Source organism: Adiantum capillus-veneris, chromosome 13 (assembly GCF_014529385.1).
Source record: "Adiantum capillus-veneris isolate H3 chromosome 13, ASM1452938v2, whole genome shotgun sequence".
In the NCBI taxonomy this organism is placed as follows: Eukaryota; Viridiplantae; Streptophyta; class Polypodiopsida; order Polypodiales; family Pteridaceae; genus Adiantum; species Adiantum capillus-veneris.
The window spans coordinates 152,935,884-152,949,947 of NC_140943.1; the positions used below are offsets into that span (position 1 = coordinate 152,935,884).

The window sequence follows — 14,064 nt, forward strand, 5'->3', positions numbered from 1 at the left end:
TTCAAATTTGAAAAAAATTTATAGATTTTAAAAGAAAAGTGTACATTATATTCCTAACAAAATTCACAAATAAGGGGTTTTACAAACATGTTTTGAACGCACATGATATGGTAGTTTTACACATATTGAACCCCCCGAGTAAAATATAAACTCACGTCTTATGTTCTATCATAATATTTTGAAATCTTTTGGGGTTTTAACCTGTTCTATTGGATCTGGATGACTTTTCTTAGGAGTTACTTGTTTTTATTGCATTTTGCACGATTAAACATAGCATTTTAAAGTGAAAATGACTATCAACCTGAATGAATATAATCTTGCACAATTTTTTAAAGTCTTTAAGTCACGTGTATGGTTTGTCTGAACTAGTGTGAGAGAGCAATATGCAAAATATAAACTCATGTCTTATGGTTTATTGCAATATCTTTTTGTTGCAAAACATATACACTAATTTTTTTGTTCTGTCTGCTAATAATTTGTTGCGAATAGTGCTATGAACATACTTGTACATACTCCAGTTTCTCTCCGAACTTGATTTTTTTGCACATTGCATTAGTACTTTGATTGCAAGGGGATATAGGTCGACTAATTCTCTCCACCATTTATCATCCACCACTTCTATGTAGGTTGTTCTTTTGCCATTGATTGTACAAAATTATTGGAAAAAAGACCTTCTTTTAGTCTAAATGCACTCATTTCTTTGATACAACCAATTCGATACTGAACATTGGAGTAGAATGTGTTGACCACGTGATAGAAACCACTGACCACCTTTGTACTAGACAAAAAATCTAAATTCCAATACTACGGATCGAGCATACAAGCCACACTAGGCAGTGGACTATGAGCGCTCTTCCATCTTGCATAAAAATACTTGGCCAAAATTCTTCGTTGTTTGACAGAGGTAGTCGCCACTCCTTCTCTATTATAAACTCTTTAGCTCCTCAGGATTTTGAAGACTTTGTTAGGCTGACCACCATGTTATCCACACTTTGCCCATATTTGGCGCCTTCTGATCAAGGTTGCAAATCGCGAACATAATGAACATCATTACATGGTGTGTATCCATTACACTCCTCCACCAAGCAGACTTGTTTATGGACCCATATAGACATGAAATTTTCTCTTTGACCTTTTCTTTCTGCTCAAGATGCCATTCCTCAAAGGCCGTACAGTTGAAAGTGTCACTTACAACGCACTTATTGCGGAGAAGTGATTCCAATGTATAAAAGTGCGTGCAAAACTGAGTTTCAACAGGAAGTTTCAACATCATAGACATGCGTGTTCTGTACAACAAAGCACTCTTTGTCATTTTAAGATGAATTTTACAAGTTGTCACTGTTAAGTATGGAGCCTGATTTACCCTTGTAATTTTCTATGGTAAAAGTGCACATTTGTAAGGCCCCCATTATGAGGAGAAGCCATCGTGCGTGAAGGAAAATCACTCACCGGAAACCAAAATTTTCACGGACAAGAATCAGGGGCAACTTTAAAGGCCTCGGGGGCAGAGCCCCCCGAGACTTTTTTTTCGCCAGAATATTATGGCCGAACGGCGGCCGGAAACTGGTCAGAAAACAACTGGTCAGTTGGCCGGTGGCCGGTAGTCAATGGCCGATGGCCGGAAGTCAATGGCCGGTGGCTGGTGGTCGGAAGTCAATGGCCGGTGGCTGGTGGTCGGAAGTCAATGGCCGGTGGCCGGTGGCCGGTGGCCGAATTCAAAAGCGGACTTGTCTTCTCAAGGGCGGACACACATGGGCGGATTGGAGGGTCCGATTTGGACTTATTCGCACAAGGGCGGCTACACATGGCTGTCTCTCATAAGAGAGGGCAGCCCTTTTGGCCTATAAAAGGAGGCCATTTCTACACACATTTCATAGTGTGAAGTTGATGCAACAAGGTGAGTGTGAGGTGGTGAGAGTGAAGCAAGGCGGGAGCTCTATCAAGGGTTTAATCCCTTTGTAAACTACTTCTTCTTTTGAAGTGCTAAAGCCATTGAGTGGCTGCTTTCCCGTGGACGTAGCCCACATTGGGTGAACCACGTATATCGTGTGTACTCTCTCTCTCTCTCTCTGTCTCTCTCTCTCTCTCTCTACTCTATAATCTCTTTTGTGTGAAATCTATCTCTCTCCATTAAGTAATCTACTCAAAAATCTATTTAGCTACGTCTTATTTCCTAGCAACTGGTATCAGAGAAACGTTTGCTCGTAGCTAAATTATCTCAAGGAAAGGATTCCTTGAATTGAGTGGGAGTTATGGCGGAGGAAGGGAAGCTCAAGATTGAGAAGTTCAACGGCAAAAACTACCAACATTGACCTCTATTTGCCACTAGGCGGTCTTGCGAAGAAGCCCGCAACAATGGCAGATGAAGCATGGATTGTCCTTGATCGAAAGGCACTGGGAACAATTCGGTTAAGCTTGGCGTCAACGGTGGCCTTCAATGTTTCGGAGATGAAGACCACGGAGGACTTGATGAAGTCACTTGACGACTTCTATGAGAAACCATCGGCATCCAATTAGGTATTTCTTATGAAGCACTTGTTCAATCTAAAGATGGTAGAGAATGGTTCAGTTGCAGAACACCTAAATGACTTTAACACAAACATAAGTCAACTTCGATTAGTGAAAATCAATTTCGATGACGAAGTGCGAGCTCTCCTTATACTATCATCTCTACCGGATAGTTGGGACAACCTTGTGATGGCTGTAAGTAATTCTATCTCTGGCACAAATACTCTTAAGTTTGATGATGTTGTGGGTGTTCTCCTAAGCGAGGAAATGCGAAGGAGAAGCACAGGAGAATCATCAAGTGCTGCACTATCAGTGGAAACAAGAGGAAGTCTTAAGGAGAGGTTCAAAAACCAAAAGGGTCGTGATCGCTCAAGGCGGAGCAAGTCACGCACAAAGTCAGTTCTTGAATGTTGGAGCTGCGGCAAGAAGGGCCACGTCAAGAAGGATTGCTGGTCCAAGAAGAAGAAGGAGACAGAGTCTCAAGGCAACAAGCCAACATCGGAGGCCAATGTGGCAGGTAAAGTAGAGCAAGATGCTCTAATTCTCTCATTAGACAATGTGTCTAATTCCTGGATAGTAGATTCCGGGGCTTCATTCCATGCGACACCACACAAGCAACATTTCCAAGACTACACCAAAGGTAATTTTGGGTATGTATACTTGGGAGATGATGAAGCTTGTGAGATTGTCGGCAAAGGTACAGTTTCTGTCAAAACTGCTAACGGAAATGAATGGAAGCTTAAAGATGTTAGGCATGTTCCTTCTCTTCGCAAAAATTTGATCTCTACAGGACAATTGGACGATGAAGGTCACAACATTGCATTCGGAAACAAACGGTGGAAGATCTCAAAGGGATCTTTGGTGATTGCCAAGGGTGAAAAAGTCGGTACACTTTACTTGTGTACTGTTAACACGCAACCTTCAGCTTGTGCAACAACTACAGAAGTTGACAGTGCGGTGTGGCACTACCGACTTGGGCATATGAGTGCCAAAGGAATGCAAATCCTTCAAACAAAGAAGCTTCTACCAGGTTTGAAAGAAGTGGACTTAGAGTTCTGTGAAGATTGTGTTTATGGTAAACAAAAGAGGGTAAAATTTCAAAAATCAGGAAATGAAAGAAAAAAAAAACTTGAGTTGGTTCATTCTGATGTTTGGGGTCCTGCAAGTACACCATCACTTGGTGGCTCATTGTACTATGTAACATTCATAGACGATGCGACTAGAAAAACATGGGTTTATGTCATGAAGAATAAATCCGATGTATTTTCCATATTTCAAAGGTGGAAAGCCTTTGTGGAGAATGAAACAGGTACCAAGGTTAAATGCTTCACATCCCACAATGGAGGCGAATATTGCAGCCAAGCTTTTGAAAGTTTTTGTGCTAGCAATTGCATTCGGAGGCAAAGGACAACCCCAAGGACACCTCAACAAAATGGGATTTCGGAAAGGATGAACAGGACAATCATGGAACGGGCACGAAGCATGCGGCTACATGCAGGCCTACCGCTTGAGCTTTGGGCGGAAGTTGTAAGTACGTCTGTGTACTTAATCAATCGGTCACCCTCAACGGCATTGGATGGGGGAGTTCCAGAAGAGGCATGGACAGGTAAACCGGTGAATTATGCATTTCTCAAAGTGTTTGGGTGTGAGGCTTTCATGCACATAGATAGAAGCCTAAGATCAAATTTAGATGCAAAGTCCAAAAAGTGTTTCTTCATTGGCTATGGAGAAGGAGACTTTGGGTATCGCCTATGGAATCCTGAAGATGGTAAAATCTTAAGGAGTAGGGATGTAATTTTTAACGAACAAAATATGTACAAAGATTACTTGGAAAGAAAACAAACAAAAGAAACAGGTGATGAGTACATGGAGCTTGAGGACGGTGAAGACTCAAGGACTGCAAACGGTGACAATGTGCAACAACGTCAACCAAATGAGGAGCCTCAACCTATTCCCCGAAGATCTACAAGAGCAAGTAGACCTCCAGAAAGGTTTGTTCCTTCCTTCAAACATCTCTTGATCTCAGATTCTGGAGAGCCGGAATCATATGAAGAAGCTATGCAACATGAATCCAAAGAAGAATGACGAAGAGCATGCAAGTGGAGATGGACTCACTACATCGCAACCAAACATGGGAGTTGGTTGAGTTGCCTAAAGGTAAGCGGACACTTCAAAACAAATGGGTGTACAAGCTAAAGGAAGAAGAAGGTGGGAAGAAAAGGTACAAGTCTAGGCTTGTGGTAAAAGGTTTTTCTCAAAAGAAAGGTATTGACTTCAATGAAATATTTTCTCTTGTTGTAAAAATGAACTCAACTAGGCTTGTCTTAAGCCTTGTGGCTGCTCATGATCTAAATCTTGAGCAAATATATGTAAATACGGCATTCCCACACGGTGACTTAGAGGAGGAAATCTACATGCTTCAACCAAAGGGGTATGAAGTAAAAGGTAAGGAGAAAATGGTTTGCAGATTAAAGAAGAGCTTGTATGGTTTAAAGCAAGCATCAAGAAAATGGTACTTGAAGTTTGATCGATGGATGTTGGATCATGGATTCACAAGATGCAACTCGGATCACTGCGTCTACACGAAGAATTTGGGAGATGGAAAATTCATCATCCTAATGTTGTATGTTGATGACATGTTGATTGCAAGTGCTAACATGCAGGACATCAAAGACCTAAAAGAGGAGCTGTCCAAATCTTTTTCAATGAAAGATTTAGGTGCTGCAAAGAGGATACTTGGTATGAAAATATCAAGGGACAGGACGAAGAAGACAATAAAGCTATCTCAAGAAGATTACATCAAGAAGGTACTAGAAAGGTTTGCAATGCAAAATGCAAAACCAATTTCTACAGCTTTGGCTGGTCATTTTAAACTAACGAAGGATATGTGTCCAAAGACACAAGAGGAGATAGCCTATATGTCTAAAGTTCCATATGCTGCAGCGGTAGGTTCTTTAATGTATGCTATGGTCTGGACAAGGCCAGACATTGCACATGCAGTGGGAGTTGTGAGTAGGTTCATGGACAACCCAGGTAAAGAGCATTGGCAAGCTGTGAAGTGGATACTTAGGTATCTAAAAGGGACAACAACAAATGCTTTGTATTTTGGAGGAACTGATATTTTTCTAGAAGGATATGCTGATGCAGATATGGCAGGTGACAAAGATACTCGAAGGAGCACTACTGGCTATGTGTTCACGGTTGGAGGCACAGCAGTAAGCTGGGCTTCAAAGCTGCAGAAAGTGGTTTCACTTTCTACCACGGAAGCAGATTATGTAGCAATGACGGAGGCAAGCAAAGAAATTCTGTGGCTTCACAGATTCTTAGAAGAGCTTGGATTCAAACAAGACAATTGTGTCTTGTACAGTGATAGCCAAAGCGCTATCCATCTTGCGAAGAACTCAGCTTTTCATTCAAGGACAAAGCACATTGAGGTGAGATATCACTTCATACGCACTCTTTTGGAAGAGGGACAACTAAAGCTAGGAAAGGTGCATACAAGTGAAAATCCTGCAGACATGTTTACAAAGGTGGTCAACAAAGAGAAGTTGAGCTTTTGCTCATCTTCAATCGGCATTCAAGGATAAGAAGCCAGAATGGAAAGCAGTCACAGGTTTGGTTTGGAGATCAGTCTCCAAGTGGGAGATTGTTAAGTATGGAGCCTAATTTACCCTTGTAATTTTCTGTGGTAAAAGCGCACATTTGTAAGGCCCCCATTATGAGGAGAAGCCATCGTGCGTGAAGGAAAATCACTCACCGGAAACCAAAATTTTCACGGACAAGAATCAGGGGCAACTTTAAAGGCCTAGGGGGTGGAGGCTCCCAAGACTTTTTTTTTCGCCGGAATATTCTTTTTCGTCGGAATATTATGGCCGGACGGCGGCCGAAAAGTGGTCGGAAAACAACCGGTCGGTTGGCCGGTGGCCGGTAGTCAATGGCCGATGGCCGGTGGTCGGAAGTCAATGGCCGGTGGCTGGTGGTCGGAAGTCAATGGCTGGTGGCCGGTGGCCGAATTCAAAAGCGGCTTGTCTTCTCAAGGGCGGACACACATGGGCGGATTGGAGGGTCCGATTTGGACTTATTCGCACAAGGGCGGCTACACATGGCTGTCTCTCATAAGAGAGGGTAGCCCTTTTGGCCTATAAAAGGAGGCCATTTCTACACACATTTCATAGTGTGAAGTTGATGCAACAAGGTGAGTGTGAGGTGGTGAGAGTGAAGCAAGGCGGGAGCTCTATCAAGGGTTTAATCCCTTTGTAAACTACTTCTTCTTTTGAAGTGCTAAAGCCATTGAGTGGCTGCTTTCCCGTGGACGTAGCCCATATTGGGTGAACCACGTATATCGTGTGTACTCTCTCTCTCTCTCGCTCTCTCTCTCTCTCTCTCTACTCTATAATCTCTTGTGTGTGAAATCTATCTCTCTCCATTAAGTAATCTACTCAAAAATCTATTTAGCTACGTCTTATTTCCTAACAGTCACATTGTGTTAATTATTTTGGCAAACCATGTGGTTTCTTCACTTGTGTATCAATCCTGCAGCACCAAGTTTAAGCTATGCGTTACACAACCATTGGCGAAAACGTGTAGAAAATAATGTTTTATTAATTTTCTAGCATTTTTATAGTTCTTTGTATTGTCCATGGCTACTTGAATGACATGTTTAGCACAGATTTCTTTAGTTAGATTAATCAATACCTCAAAAATATATCTGCCACTTTTAATTGCACCAAAATTATCAATCGCTTTTCTGAACATTTCTCCCCTTGGATAAACCACCATTACATTGATCAATGGTCTTCTTTGAACATTAGACCAACCATCACTCACAATTGTGCATCCTGAAAGCGAAATATTTTCAAGTATTATTTTGGAAACACGCTCTTTGACTTCAATGTCATATTTGTCCAAGAGATCATTTCGTATCGTGTGATACAAAGAGGCTAAAAATCCTGGGCTAAACTCGTCGATTTTCTTCCATGCGGTCTTCCAACGATTGCTGTCTACCATGACTAGAGAACTTCCAGTGAAAAAAGTCGCTTTGGTAAGTGCAATTTATGCTTCTTCTAGACACTGCATTCGAAAGCTTTGATGCAACGATTTTTGACGCATTTTCCCAAGTCCACCTTCATTGTGATGCTTAAAAAGAACATTGCTTGACATTTCCTCTCCTTACGTAAGCTGCTCTGCAGGGTTAGTTGGTGTCACCACAGGGTCAAGAGAGCTAATATTTGGCTTTGACTTCTCTTGACATGCATCCATAATAGAGCTATGTATTCGTTGTCTATTGCCACCCTTTTTGGCGATCTCTTCTCTCAAACGCTTTGCAATTGCAAGCGCCTGAGGATGTTCACATTTCTTACAATTCTTTTTAATGCTACCCAAAAAATGGCCCCTAATACGTGGTGCACTGCCTGATTTTTTAGTGAAGAAAAATTTACATTGCCACTCCATATATCGGCTGCATATGTTGTGAGAATAACCACACTCTTTGCCAAGGTCTTTTTTATTATTTGCCTTCTTCATACCACTTGTGCTGACATTTTACTCCATTGCTTTCAATTTAATACTGAAGGCATAAGAACTAGATGTTCAGTTTTAAAAACATTTTTCTTCTTTTCAATATATATTAGAAAAACAGTCACTAAGAAAGTAATCAAATGTGCACAATATGAGATTTGCAATGCACTCTAGTCAATCCACATATCAATCACATATGTTGTAAGCAAACATACACATTTCAATGCACTCTCTACACGGCATTATGAATACAACAATGCTAGGAATTTGTCAATGCAATTATAAATATGATGATTAGTTATACATCCTCTTCGATTTATAAACAATAAAACACATCTATTTTCAAATGCTACAAAGAATAATCAATTTCTACACTGAAACGGTGATAATTATTTGCAAAACACATACGAAATAATATCTATGATTGGTCATGTTATGCACTAACAATATTTTATAATACATAATGTACTCCCTATATAAACCAATGCATAAAACAAGGCAATGAAATCCTCAATACAGTTACACAATTGAGGACTACTTGTACGCAATCAAGGATTGTAGCCCCCTTATGCATCCAATTCATATATAAAAGCTATTTTCACCCAAATAAGGATTATAGCTCTCATATTGTGCAGTGACAATGTATATCAACTCAAATCTATGATGGTGAAAAGTGCAAGACTTTAAGGATCTTTATATACCCAATACACTAGTATAGGGCATCCGACCCTTGACTATCGACCTGTCATTTACATATGCTCATCTTCTAAAATCATCGTCGATCCTTTCATGGACCAATGGCTTCGTCGTAATGAGCACGACTCTCCAAATTCTCAATTGTTTTGACTTCGTACCTTTATGTTTGGTGAAGGATTTAAATATTTTTAGAAGTGGTTACCGAATTAAGAATCACGCTCGGTCCAAAAAAAGACCTATAACTCAGGTCAAGATGATTGAACCCGGCGCTCAGATACACTCCCCATGGATTTTCCTAATCAAAGTGCCAAGGTTAGAAGAGGTTTTACTTTATATAACTATGTCCTCCATGCTTTTTTATATTTTTGACGAGCCCGCTGGGCAAAGGACATTCCCTGGCAGGTCCGTAGGGAAAATAATGAAACCCGATGGGCTAACCAGCTCTATTGGTTTTTGTAGGTCATCATCAAGATCAAATTAACAATTAACGTGATCACGTCTTTTTCTTGTGTACTTACTAGTGTTATTAACGTGATCAGACGATCATGATCATGTTAGTGAAATCCCTGTGGGAGGCATACAAAACACAGAAGATGGAGCGGATCATATATGTTAGAAAGAATGAATGAAAGTTATACTACCACCTACAAATTGCCAATATATGTGGGCTATGAGGAGACAAATACCAAATTGCACCCATGTTTGATATCAAGCATGGATGTAATTTGGTAGATGAATGAAAATTGAGATACATTAAAATAGCATCTAAATCTAAATGCTAAAACTACACGAATCTACTAGATAGAAAAGTATCCTCTTATAATCATCCCACGATGTAGATTTCATATTGTGGTCCAAAGCCGCATCATTGAAGTGCTAAAAAGAAACTCTTTGATGTTTTGCAACAATGGCTTTGATTTGTTTGTGATGCTCGCCTTGTTGTCATGGTCCTTGAGGTCGAGTGTGATGGCTTTGTCCTATGTAATTCCACGGCATGGTGATCGTCTATAGAGTCTTTTGATCTACGAAGAAGATTTTTCATTTCTCTTTATTTGGGCTCTTCTAGGTAGATTGTTCTCTCATCTCGTAAGAGTGCTATGTGATGTTTTTGGATCCTTAAAAGGAAGAGCTGAGGCATGTCTGGTACTCATGCTCCATGATAGTACTCAACACACTCCTTGAAGAGGCAATGATACCTCCCCCATATATCATAGTGTATTATGCCTCTACATATGTAATGATCCTAAGCGTCTTGAGCCCATGGCTACAAAGCTCACATGTCTTATCTTGTGATGGAACGTCTTCCAACCTTCATGTCTCTATTCTTAGCCTGTTAGCCGATAGCAATTTGTATGTGATGAGCGAGATGTGCACCCATATATTGAGGTTGAGCAATAAACCCATCCTCAAGAATGTGTCGAAGATGAACGCAAGAAATTCCATCTATATGACCCTAGAAGCAGTGGCGGCTTGATCCATGTTGTCTATATCTCAATCCTCAGATATCAACCATGATGAGTCACTGTCTAGTTCTAGATTGGTTAGGTTTTGGGGTTAAGCACGCAATTGTGCTAGGCATGTCAACTACCCTAGCCGCAATGTTTGGGAAAGGTTTGATTCAGCTTAGCCTTGAGCCGGTTGAAAATCGAGATTAGCAGTTGCAAACTATGGTAGGGTTAAGGAGCTGGTTTAGAGACGTCGAAATCTCGACGCATCTAGCAAGAGCTTTGTTTAGCCATTTTGAGCGAGGAAGGGTGCAAAGGATGCACCATGAGTGCGCGCATCTGCAACCAAAATCAGTAGGTCGAATGGTGCTTGCTACCCCAAACGCGATGCAGAAGTACGATTTCTTGTGTAACAAAAATGGGGGTGAGTTGCAAACCCATCAAGGGGGTAATTAGGTACAAAGCTGCCAACAAGGCTTGCATACATAATCCAACGGCCAAGATTCTCTACACGCTATGCTAACCACAAAAGCATTCAAGCTTTCTTGTCTCTAATCTGGTGCATTTTGATGATATTTTTTGGGGTGGGACGGGTCCTAGAGGGGCCCGTACTTTTAGTGGCACCTCTACCCTAAAGGGACCATCGTGCAAATCTACTAGTGTTTTGGATTTCTATCTTGACAAGGAGGAAACCTAGCTATTTAGGGGAAAAAAAATCCCAAGTCTAGCCATCAGTTTTAAAGAGGAACTTATTGACATAATTTGAAGGTTTTTACACCAAATTACATTAATTTTTTCAAAATTTTGTAGGTTTTCCCACCTTCAAATATAAAATTTAGAGGTAAATTTCAAAATTTGTAGGTGGGATTACAGTAAACCTAGGTTTTTACTTGCTGAGCCGAGGGTCCTTTTTTGGCTCCTTGAGCTCACAAACGGCCACATGGCATCAGCAAATAATTAAAAAAAAGCGTAACGAACAACAAATAAAGCAGCGCAAGCATATATTTCTTTACTTGTTTCTCCTCGCTGCTCGTCTTCTTCTTTGCAAGCAATGCCAAATAACCACGAGACCTTTCCTCGGCAGCAGACCTACTTGCTCTTGCTCCTTTCAACCTCCTCACTCTCTGCTCCCTTCACTGCAACCCGTCGTCTTTACTTGTTTGGCTCTTTGAGCCCACAAACGGTCATGTGTCTGAGGCCTTCATTATTTTTTAAGCGCAAAAAGCATCAGCAACTCAAAACTGAAAAGGCACCGCAGATGATGCAGGGGCAGAATATCTGGTAAGCATCATTGATTTCGGGTCCACAGGCAGCTTAATCCGCTGATAAATCCAGGGAAGAAACTACAATATTCGCTACAGTGGCAAGAAAGGTTGGGCTGTCTTCACCGGATGTGCAATAATTTGGTTGGCATATTATATGCTCCAAAAGTTGGGAAGGTTGCAGGCAAAACCCTGGGTATATATTTACCTGAGGGAAACTCTTCAAGCGTACAAACCCCCAATATGTGGTGCAAGATCGAGAGAGAAGGGACTCCCGTCAGTGTGCAGAAGCTCTTTGTTGGCACCAAATGTCTTTGTGAAGATTCCCACACACTTGCAGGCTATGGAATCCTCCCCGAGATGAATATTTTTGTTGGCACCAAATGTCTTTGTGAAGATCCCCACACACTTGCAGGCTATGGAATCCTCCCCGAGATGAATATTTTCTCTTCTTCTTCGCGTTGTCAGAGGCATGCAAGCTCATGTACTTCCACGTTCAAAGCTTGATTCCCTCAACACAAAAATTCCCCCACAACATTATGTTGTCGGTCTTGGGCAAGGTGCAATGGGTTTCACTACTCAATCTGATATTGGGCTTGCTTGTGCTGCCCATGATCTTCCTGACAGATCGGTCACTACGATTGGGAGTGCCATTGCGTCTTCAGGTGGGGTCGGTCATAGGTGCAGTAAGGATTCTGTAGGTGATGAAGAAGATGATGAGGAGGCACAGGATAAGGGTTCTGATGAAACCAGAAGTTTGATGAGTTTGAGGGGAAGGATGTGGGTTTGTTTGCTACTTCTGAATATGATGAGGATGACAAAGAAGCAGATGAGATTTTGGGGGTATTGACAAGAGGATGGACTCGAGAAGGAAGGACCGCAGAGAAGAGCAATTGAAGAAAGAGACCGAGAAGTACAGAGCTTCAAACTTAAAAATTACGGAGCAGTTTGCAAATTTAAAGGGAAAGCTGTCCACCTATGAGTACTGAAGAATGGGATAGCATTCCCGAAATTGGAGACTATTCTCTTTGCAATAAGAAGAAGAGGTTTGAGAGCTATATACCTGTCCCTGACACTCGCTTGAGAAAGCTAAGCAAGAAAAGGAACACGTGTCAGCACTGGACCCAAAAAGCAGGACAAATTTCTTTAAAACTTGACAAACCTGACTCGGTTGCAGGCTGCAAGAAATTTCATTGAGATAGGATGTAAAGAATGCCCCAGAAATGAAGATGTTTGGCCGGAGGCTTGCCGCTTATAAGCTTTGGATGTTAAAGCAAAGGCCGACGTTTTGGCCAGAGGAGTTAAAGCGATCCCCGATTCTATCAAGCTTTGGATGCAGGCGGTTAAGCTTAAGGATGGTGATGTAAGTAAAGGGAATGAAGATGGCTGCACGGAGAGCTTGCAAAAGCTGCAGCTAGCTAAGGTGTCATTCACTGCATTAACTTCCACTCTGCACGCAGTTTGTCAGCTGGGCGGTGGCAGCAACGAACGCTCAGTTTAGGAGGTCATGTGCGCAAACAAGCGGTCGGCTAGCCCCGTTCCAAATGCAACTGAACGTTGGAACGACCGTGTCATGTGCACGCTACATCTGTAAGGTTTGGAAAGCTCTTGTTGAACTAGAGAATGAGGATGAGGATGATGGAAGAGTGTTACTCGCTCATGCACTGAGTGTTTCCCCCTCATGCAGTGTTGCTTTGGCTAGCTCTTGCTCGATTGGAATCTTACGACCAAGCTAAGAAAGTTTTAACAAATAGGGCCTGAGAAATGCTTCCTATTGAGCCTGATATTTGGATTACTGGAGCCAAGCTTGAGGAGGCAAATGGAAACATCGAAATAATGTCCAAAATTATAGAGAGGGCAATCAGATCTTTGCAGAGGGAGGGTGTTGACATATATAGACCGAGAAGCATGGATGAAAGAGGCAGATGCAGCTTAAAGAGCTGGTTTTGTTGCTACTTGCCATGCTATAATAAAGACTACTATTGGAATAAGTGTGGAGGAAGAAGACCGCAAACGTACATGGATTGCTAATGCAGATGAATGTAAGAAGAGGGGATTGATTGAGACTACAAGAGCACTTTATGTGCATGCACTTTCATGCTACAAGAATAATCTCCTCAGAATTTGGCACTGCCGCAAAGGCTTGTTTACTTGCTAATGTGCTTCGGTGGTTTCTTGAGCCGAGAGTTGGCCACTTGGCATGATCTAGGCTACCACCCTAGACCCAAATCAATGGCAAGGAGCCTCCTGTAAAAAAAATCACGCTGCATTTAATATTAGCCTATCATTGCTTTTTTGTTGAACATGCCTACATTAAAAAGGCGCTCTCGTTGCAGCGGTGAAACACACCCATAGCATTTCTACTCCAATATCCATTATCATCTCTTTCGCGATTTCGCATGTCAATTGTCGCACTCCTTGCAAGCACACGTTTAGCATGAGAGCGAAGTTGATGAAAAAGGGTAGGTAAAATCTACGTATGATAGCATGCTACTGCATGGCCGTCGAGTTGCATAATTGAGGAGTAGCCCTGCTTGGTCTGCAAGGAAAGCCCGCACTGCAAATAGGAAACTGGCTACAACATAAGGCAGGAGAAAGAGTTGACGGCCAACAGAGAGATGATGTAATTTTAACAA

The 14,064-nt window shown here is 41.7% G+C and overlaps 2 pseudogenes; both read left to right on the top strand.

The window, feature by feature from the left end:
* The first annotated feature begins 11,035 nt into the window (after positions 1–11,035).
* LOC147445107 (protein STABILIZED1 pseudogene) lies at positions 11,036–13,731 on the top strand (annotated as a pseudogene).
* LOC147445108 (pre-mRNA-splicing factor prp1-like) lies at positions 12,973–13,731 on the top strand (annotated as a pseudogene).
* Positions 13,732–14,064: the final 333 nt, after the last annotated feature.